This window comes from Chenopodium album, chromosome 6 (genome assembly GCF_948465745.1).
Source record: "Chenopodium album chromosome 6, dcCheAlbu1.1, whole genome shotgun sequence".
Taxonomy (NCBI): Eukaryota; Viridiplantae; Streptophyta; class Magnoliopsida; order Caryophyllales; family Amaranthaceae; genus Chenopodium; species Chenopodium album.
This window is the reverse complement of record NC_137839.1, coordinates 17,047,179-17,056,063: the sequence shown is the minus strand read 5'-3', so window position 1 is coordinate 17,056,063 and position 8,885 is coordinate 17,047,179. Positions and strand designations below refer to the sequence as shown.

Here is an 8,885-nt window from a genome sequence, read left to right as displayed (position 1 = left end):
TACATTTGTTGAAGTTCAGTTAATTAACCCACAAGATGATTATACTTCCAGTAATTTGTGGTATGCCTTAACGGGGAAGAGCAGTGAGTTTTTCTAACATGTTATTGCTAGGAAAAAAAAATCTCCTTTTTAGAATTTGGCCAAAATTAAGGGTTAAACATTTTGGGAGGATCTAGCATCCCATTGTTGGAGTGAGGAGTCTTCTATCTCGAGTAGTTACCTTCATTGCTCCACCCTTGGTTACAAAATCAACATTGCCAACCACATGGCCATTTCACTTTAGGAGAAGTAGGGCCAACTCTCGTATTATGCTCTTTGTCCTTGGAAGTTTGATATCCCAAATTACACGTATCTTAAAAAAAAAAAAAAAAAAAAAAAAAAGGAGAACTATGCTATAGACTACAAATTCAACAGGTAAGAGGAACAGAAAATAGAATGAAATAGAGGGATAAAGCTGGGTTCTTTGATTGATATTCAAGGCTAAACTGTTACAATGGTGAAAGACTCTACCTTGGAGGTTACACTACTATTCTACGGCTACTTTAATTACTTCTCTCAGCATACCCTACACTTTCCTATTCCTCTGCCTTTTATACCCAGCTCCCTCTCTTGTTCAATTACCCTAATCATTAGGAGTTTTGTCCTGTTCTATGTCAGGTGAATGCAGCCCTGTTGCCTCACCAATCAGTGGAGAATTTCCTTGTTTGTCTTCTTGTGACAGCCTGTGATTGTATTCCTGCCCTGTGCCTTGTTGTTTGCGTCTCCTCTCATACACTCTCATAGTTTGTTGAGGCGGTTTCCCTTGATTTCCTTGATTCACAGCAAACTAACAACTGGTCTTTGGGGGTTAACTTGATTAACCTTGGACAATTGACTAAGTCACCCTTCGGTAGAAAGCTTTAGGGCCATTGCAAGCAAAAGGTCCATCACATAACTAACTAAGAATCTTCAGGGTGGACTAATGTCCTCCCAAACTGGTCACATTACTTCTTGCCTGTGGAGGGGTAGGAAGTGTCACCTGTGGGCTGTGGCACCTCCAATTCTCCAAAGATATGATTATGTTAATGCACACCCACTAAAAAGTAAACCTAACAACCGCAAATTAATGTAAATATGGATCTACAAAGAGACCATTGTTCACTACAATTGTTTGTAATTTTCTTATTAGATCTTTATATTCTTCAAATTTGGAGACATCTTTGATCTTAATATCCACCCATAAGAACCTATGCGATTTTTGTCATAGGGAATCATACATCATGGTAAAACTAAACGACTGGTTCCTTGTTAAGAGATGTACTTTGACACCTCATTCCCATGATTCAGTCCCCAATCGACAAATAGATGAAACCCATATCAGACCTGTATAAACTTCTTTGTTTCTGGTAGTGGTGGATTATTGAGAAATCATTTTAGGGCATCTAAACATACTCTATAGACCTGGTTATTGGAAAGGGTAACCCAATGATAATAGGGTTAGGGCCAAGCTTATAGGGCCCTTAATGGACAAGGCCAATATAAGGCCAAAATATTTGTCCAATTTAATACATAAAGAAAATAGATAATGTATAAAAAATTTACATACATATTTTCGTACTCATATGTACTTAATTATGGCTTTGTCCATTATTTATTCTTATTGATAGTTTATTGGCCCGCCCATTATTGATCTGCGACCCACATTGGCCCGACCTGCTATTGACTCTATAAATTGTGACCCTTTTTGACCTGACCTGACCCGCTCAACCCAATAACCAGGTCTAATATTTTAGTATAATACTATGGAATTTTGTTTTGGAATAGGGAACAGGAGTACAATAGTTTAGAATGAGTATTTTGCCAAATGAGGTTTGCTCACAATATTTCATTGTTTGTTATACTGGTTGTTGAAATTTTCTTGTATAACTTTTTTAGCTCCTACATTAACTTTAGAATGTGGTTTATATGTTTATTTGAGTGCTCATTGTGTCTTATGTGTCTAGTTTGATATTGGAAATCATAAGTTTCAATCCTCCTTTTTGAACTGTAAAGCTTTAATCAGAGTATGCTTTAAATCTTCATCTGAGTTATTGCATCTTTAAATGTGCCAGGAACTGGAAACTGAAGAAGTAATGAAGCAATTGAAGTACATTGAAATGGTAAGTCTAATTGCTCCCACTATTAATATGCCATACTAAAGGCCTAGTACAGAGTATATGGAAGTGGCGGGGGGGAGGGTATAAAGGGGTGCAGGTTAATGCTGTTAACCCTTTCATTTGCTTTAACAGTAGACTTGAACCTAGCTGCTTGGTGACTAGAACAAAGCTTGCAAGGGGACACTAGGAAAATTCTTTTGTGTTTTGGAGTATATCTTATTTTTAACATCAATGCTGGGACGCTGGGTGAGGACTGGGTGGGTGTTGTATGTTATATACAGTATCCTTGGTGCTTGCACACTCCTTTATCTCCTGCCAGGGCTATGCATCGTATAGATCCTTTTTCCTTTTGGAAAGGAGCTGAAATGTCGTATGCCTTACACCTTACTACCTTATTGTTGTGAAAGTTGTCAATTAGAAGGAGCAAATGGAGAGTTAAGCAGATGGTGGTTGAAACAGATTAGTTTATGGAGTGGACTAATTAGGGTTTTGGACTAATTAATGTATATTTGGCGAAAATTTAATGATAATGCATATGTTCACCTACCAGTATTCCTCAAGTACAGATTTATTTTTTGCTTTTTACATTTGTACTTTATATTGATTACCGAGTCATGCTTTCCCATGTGCACAGACATGTTTGGCTATATTTTCTTGGTTAGGGATTGGGTGAGGGTAAAGGGTTAAACTGGCTAGCAAAATTATTTGTTTAGTGCTACAGTACATTGCAACAATCTGGAGGGAAAAAAAGTGTGGATATTTGTAATGGCCTGAATGCCCTGCACTTTTGAATTTGGAACATATCTGTCTTTTGAACTTAGTCAATTCAACAAGTTGGATTACTCAACAACATTTGTCATTGTTAATTTTAAGATTTCCTTGATCTGAACCATGTATTAGACAGAAAACATTATATCATTGATGCAATTATCTGAATGCCTCTAAAAATACTGTGGACAGAGAGAAGGGGGGGGGGGGGGGGGGGGGGGGAGTTGTGATGACAAAAGAGGTAGTTTGCAATTGAACATGCAACAGCTGATATGTGGCTGATATTCACTTAATAATCAATGGTCTGCAAGTGTGGGGAAGCTCTCTTAGCATGCTACACAAGGATGATCATGCAAGTTGGGTTTGAACTAGCCGTTTGTAGTGAGAGTAATGGTATATTAGTTGGAGAGTTATTTGTTGTTGTTGGAGCAAGGATTGTATTATTCTGATTTCTAGTTGCTTAAATTGGTATCACTGAGGTGGTTGTCTCTGGCTTCATTTGTTCTTGCAGTTGAGACCTCGATTGGCAGCAAAGAGACGGAAGTTAGACATGTGTATTGCTAGTGGCTCTGAGGTGGCGACAGAAGATGTGAGCAAGTGTACAGGCTCTGTAGATGCAGCAAGGACTACATAGTCTTGCTGTGCAACACCGGTGAATTTTATCTCAATTCATGGGTCTGATTTTGCTGCACAGGTATCCTATGTTTGCTGACCATGTTGTAATCAAACCAAAAGTTAGTATAGCGTACTTGTAAAAATGATCTAAGCTAGTTTTGTTTCTGCCTATTGAGCTCGTGCAAAATTGTAGAATTATGCCCCCGGTTTTGCTGTGGTTATAGGGGATTACATCTGTGTATCAAACTTGGTCGATTCGGATGTTGAATGAATGGATGGAGGTAACTAAAAACATCAGCACATATATGGCAACCGTTTCCTGATATCTAAATCAATTACAGGCCATCCGATTGTGACTTTGATTCCCATAGTAAAGAAAAGAAAAAGAAGTTAATTAGTGGAATAGAAATAAATTAGGAAAATTAATGAGAAATTTTGTTAAACCAGTCTAACACTCAGGCCTCAGGCATCTTGAACAGGTGATTGCTTGGCATTATAGAACATCTGAATGTTGCTGTAAATAACAAATAAACTTCAAGAAAGAAATAGAAATCTTCGTACTTTTTTTTAGACTTTAATTTCCAAGTCTAGTCTTGATTTGGACCAATTTACATAATAATATCATTAAACTCCTGCGGTCCTGAAATTCAATAAACAAAGGGAATCACTTATGTAGCCCAAGACTTATAAATGAGCTAAGAAACACATGTAATACATATGTGTGTAATACAAGAAACCTTTTGGTAATAATAAAAAATATAATAAAATAAAATAAAGCAAGCATGAACTTCGAAGTCGAGCTATCATAAGATTCATAACATGCCTTTTTAATACATTAACTAGTGTTTAGTCAGGCGATGTCCCAAATCAATACTTAAAATATTATTGTATTATAGTTCCCAATTTTTATGTGTACAGTTGTATTTTTCGTAGATGAATTTCATTTTTATTTTAATTTTTTGATGTACATAATAATATTAAGTATGCCTATTTAGTTTAGATTTAATCTAAGAAAATTGTGTTCTAGTTAATATATAGTATGGAGTACTCCATAATACTTAACAAATACATAGCAACATAAATTTTTTTCTGGATATTTATATTTCCAGCATTGGCATTGTGTTTTGGGCTTTTTAGCCATGTATATAGCAACATAAAATTACGAATATGGGTGTGTTCTATTCTCCTGATTTTCACTGATATGAACTTACCTTAATTTATATGAACTTATCTCTTATTTTAATTGTAATTTGTACTGGGTAACCCTTATCAGAACTTATTAAACTTGAACTGAACTTATCTGAATTTAACAGAACTTATCTGAACTTATTATACCTGAAATAAGTGAAAATAAGGTGAACATAACACACCCTAAATACACTATCATGGTCTACAACTCTACATTGGTCTACATTAACTATATTTAAGAAGAATAAATAAACATTATTAGATAGCGAAGATGGCATACTGTTAGTGGAATGGAGGGTGACACGTGGTGTGTATCCTTGATTTGAAACACCTTTTAATATATAGTATAGATTAAAACAGTTCTCAAAGTAAATTACTAAAGCACTACTTAAACTTCTAGGATTACACACATCCCTCACACATATGAACTTATGAAGCTACTAAAATGAGCACTAATAGGCCTTACAAACCAAAATGTGTTAGAAAACTTTTTGAGTATTTGTATAAAAGATACATGATAGGAAATAGATAACTCCCTTAGTTTTTTCAAGCAAATGAGCATCCTTCTGACGTTGCTACATGGTTCTCGTTGAAGTTTAATGTTTTTCGGCGGAGCAAGGTTGATGCAGTGGTTGTTGTGCTGATAAGGGTCACTAGCAGATTGCAGCGGTGCGGTGGTCGAAGTTGGGCAAGCGTTTAGGTGTCATGGTGGTTATGATGTTTAGGGTGAGGAAATTGATAGAGGGATGACAAAGGAAGAAGTATTTACGGAGTATTAAGATGAAACTAACAAAACCTCCCACAACTATTTTTTTTCTAAACTACATCCTCTATTTTATTTATTTATTGCATCACTTGCTTCTTTTTTTTTTTTTTTTTTTTTTTTTTTTTTTTTTTTTTTCATGCGTATCACTTTCTTTTTTGACAACTCATAAAAGTACCCGTGCTAAATAAGGATGGAAATATTAAGTAGATATCCGCTAACCTGCTCCATCCGCTTTAAATAAATAGACAAAAACTCAAATTAAATGGATGAGAAGCGGGTGACGGATGAAACGGGTAATGGATCAGTTTAACATATAATAAATTTTGAATCTAAGAATTTTAATAATAGAATATGAAATGTCTAAGAAAATTACTTTTTTCTTTGTTGCAAATTAATTTTTCAAACAATATGTTTTTTTTTTCCTTTTTTATTAATAAAATTTCACTTTAATACTCATTCATTAGTTTTCGTTCTACCCGTTTCATCCGCGGATGATGGATAGACGGATATGGATAATGGATGAAGAGAGTAACGGATGGATGTGGATGGAGCGATTAGAACAGTGGATGGATGCGGGTGAAGCTCCAGACAATCTAAATCCAATTCGTATTATATAGGTAAAGAAAACCTCCATCATACATTGAAACACAAATAAGCCTTCACGTATCTAGTCCCACCACAACATGCCATTTTTTTCATTCAAACTTTCTTACATGCATGTGTTATGACAACAATCAATAGTCTTTTTACTCCATGTTCTCATATTAAAGTACCCGTGAAACTTGCTCTTTTTGTTACATGAATAGGATAGTCAAACAAAACCAAATTAATCCTTAGAATGTCCTTTTATCCAATTTTATGGTTGCACTTGGATATGTCTCAAGCTGTTTATTATCTCCATGCTATATGAAGACTTTTAAGCCGGTTTTTCCAACCGTTATTAATGAACGATTAAGTTCTTAATTGAAATTTCCAAAGCTGGTTTTTCAACCACGACTGATCAATATATCAAAAATTTTAAGCCGGTTTTTTAACCGCGATCAAGATTCCTATCGCTGGTTTTTCAACCACGATTGATCATGAGATAATTAATCAAAACTTTTAAACCGGTTTTTCAACCGCAATCGAGATTTCTCGAAGCTAGTTTTTTTAACCACAACTTATCATTAATCAAAAATTTTAAGCCAATTTTCTAACTGCAAATAATTGACGATTAAGTTTTAACCACAATCAATACGTCGTATTTAACCGCAAGTATTCTGCCACATATAAGCAAATGCTTGATAATTATTAGCGTTTTTTTTTTATATATTTTACTCTAGTTTCTTTAAAAGTTCTATTTAAGGATCAAAATTTACTATCTTTTTCTAATCATTGATCATCGTTTGTTCCAAACTCGATCAATGAGGGATATTTTGTAGACACCAAATTTTGATCCCCTATTTTTATACTTTTTTTTTTTACTTTCAATCAACTAATAAATTTTGCATAATTTAATAATTATAATAACAAATTTAATTATGCTAACAACAACCGCGATAATTAGAGACGAATGTAAGTGATGTTTATTTATAATTTTGGAGTACACAAAACTATTACAATTTGTACTTCTAATTTACGAATAAAACACGATGTTAATTTGAAGCATAACTCGAACCTTGTATACTCCGTGCCAGAAACTTCAAGTCGTCATTTATTCATGATTATGAAATCATTATCGCCATCAGTAGCACCACTAACGCCATAATCAAAGCTAAATATAAATTTAGCACTCGAAAATGCTCGTCGAACGGAGAGAGAACTTAACGGGAGCCATGGAAACCGAAGATGAAAAGGTAAGAGGTGTGTTTTTTTGGGTAGATAAGGGGTGAATGGTGATTTCGGATAAGGGAAATCTCCCTTTTATAGGATGTAAATCTTATCAGTATTTTTATCATATCCCAATCGTGTTATCGTAGTCTAATAATAGTAATAAGTTTATCTTATAAAATAAAAACCATGTTGTTATCACTGACATATGTAACAATTATTCCATTTGATATATCATGGTCGGGAGTATTAAATATTGACCCTCTAATCCATAAAATTTTAAAACCGCGACCCTCTCTATATTATCACTTTCTAATTCCGGATAAAAGTTTAGCACTACTGATTTCATCTATCCTTTTTTTATTATTATTCTAATATTTTCAATCACCTTTTAATACATAATAATAATATAAAAAATTAAAATAAATAAATAAAAAAATTGGTTGAAAACAAAATAAAACAAAACCACAAAGGACAAATGTGCATGCTTTGATAATGAAGAAGCATGCATTACATGCATGATACAATTCAATTACCAAAGCTAAGTCACGGCTCCCCCCTCCCAACTTTTTTTTTTTTACTTTAATTTTTTTAATCTTTCACTCATAAAATGTTTTTTTATTAGATGGGACTTTGTGATTAACGTACTACTACTCCATTTTTCATCTTCTTCCTTTCAAATCCTCACTACAACACCATTACAGATATACCTTCATGACTCATCTTATCTTTGTTCCATACACTTAGAAATAACAAGTGTAAGGTATGCATGCTATTTCTCTTCCTGATTATTGCAATGACAACAATATTCGACAGTGAAAGAGTGTGTAACACCCCAATAATTCTCTCTTTAAACCTGTGAGGACCCTGAACAATATTCAAGAGAATTACTGGCGTGCTACCGCCACGTGTTCAAACGTTAAGGCTTTATAAAAAAATAGCAGCGAAAAACTAACTCAATAAAAAAATAGCAGCGAAAAACTAACTCAATTAAAGATAGTTTCAAAACCAATAACCAAAACCAAACTAAATCTTACAAATTGGAACCATTAAGACCTTTATTCAAAACTCAAACTAATAGAAGTAGTATGAAAGTAAAATTGAGTTTAAATGACTTCAAAAGTAATTAACAATAAAAATAAGAAAAGCAACCAACACTCCACTCAAGATCCCACTACCTAGCTACAGATGCTGCATGTGTAAGAACCTGTGGTTAATCTGCTCCCCAATATTACAAGTGTAAAAATTGAATCATCACATGGTCATTGAAAGGCGAAGGCCATAACCAAAGAAAGACACACACAAAAGCACGCAATCAGCAAAGTTGAGTACATACAAGCTGCGAAACATAATAAGAAATCCCTAGCATGCTACTAAAATAATCAATCATCACGCGTCATTAGTTTGTAGACTCGACACATGAATCATCTATTTACATTACTATGACTCCATTAATTAATAGGATGATTTTACAGTAGTCGTTTGAAAAATGACTACCATATTATTTTAATAGTATACAATATGATTGATTTATTTTTTTCACCTTATAAAATGGTCACAATTAGTCTTATTATATCTACTATGCATACATATTTATTAAAAAT

General features: G+C 33.9%; 1 long non-coding RNA gene across 1 annotated transcript; it reads left to right on the top strand.

Annotated features, from left to right (window-relative positions):
• The first annotated feature begins 2,087 nt into the window (after window positions 1–2,087).
• LOC145634672 (uncharacterized) lies at window positions 2,088–3,764 on the top strand. Its single transcript, XR_014113472.1, has 2 exons — window positions 2,088–2,138; window positions 3,415–3,764. It is a non-coding gene; the product is annotated as an uncharacterized LOC145634672 (long non-coding RNA).
• The last annotated feature ends 5,121 nt before the right edge of the window (window positions 3,765–8,885 follow it).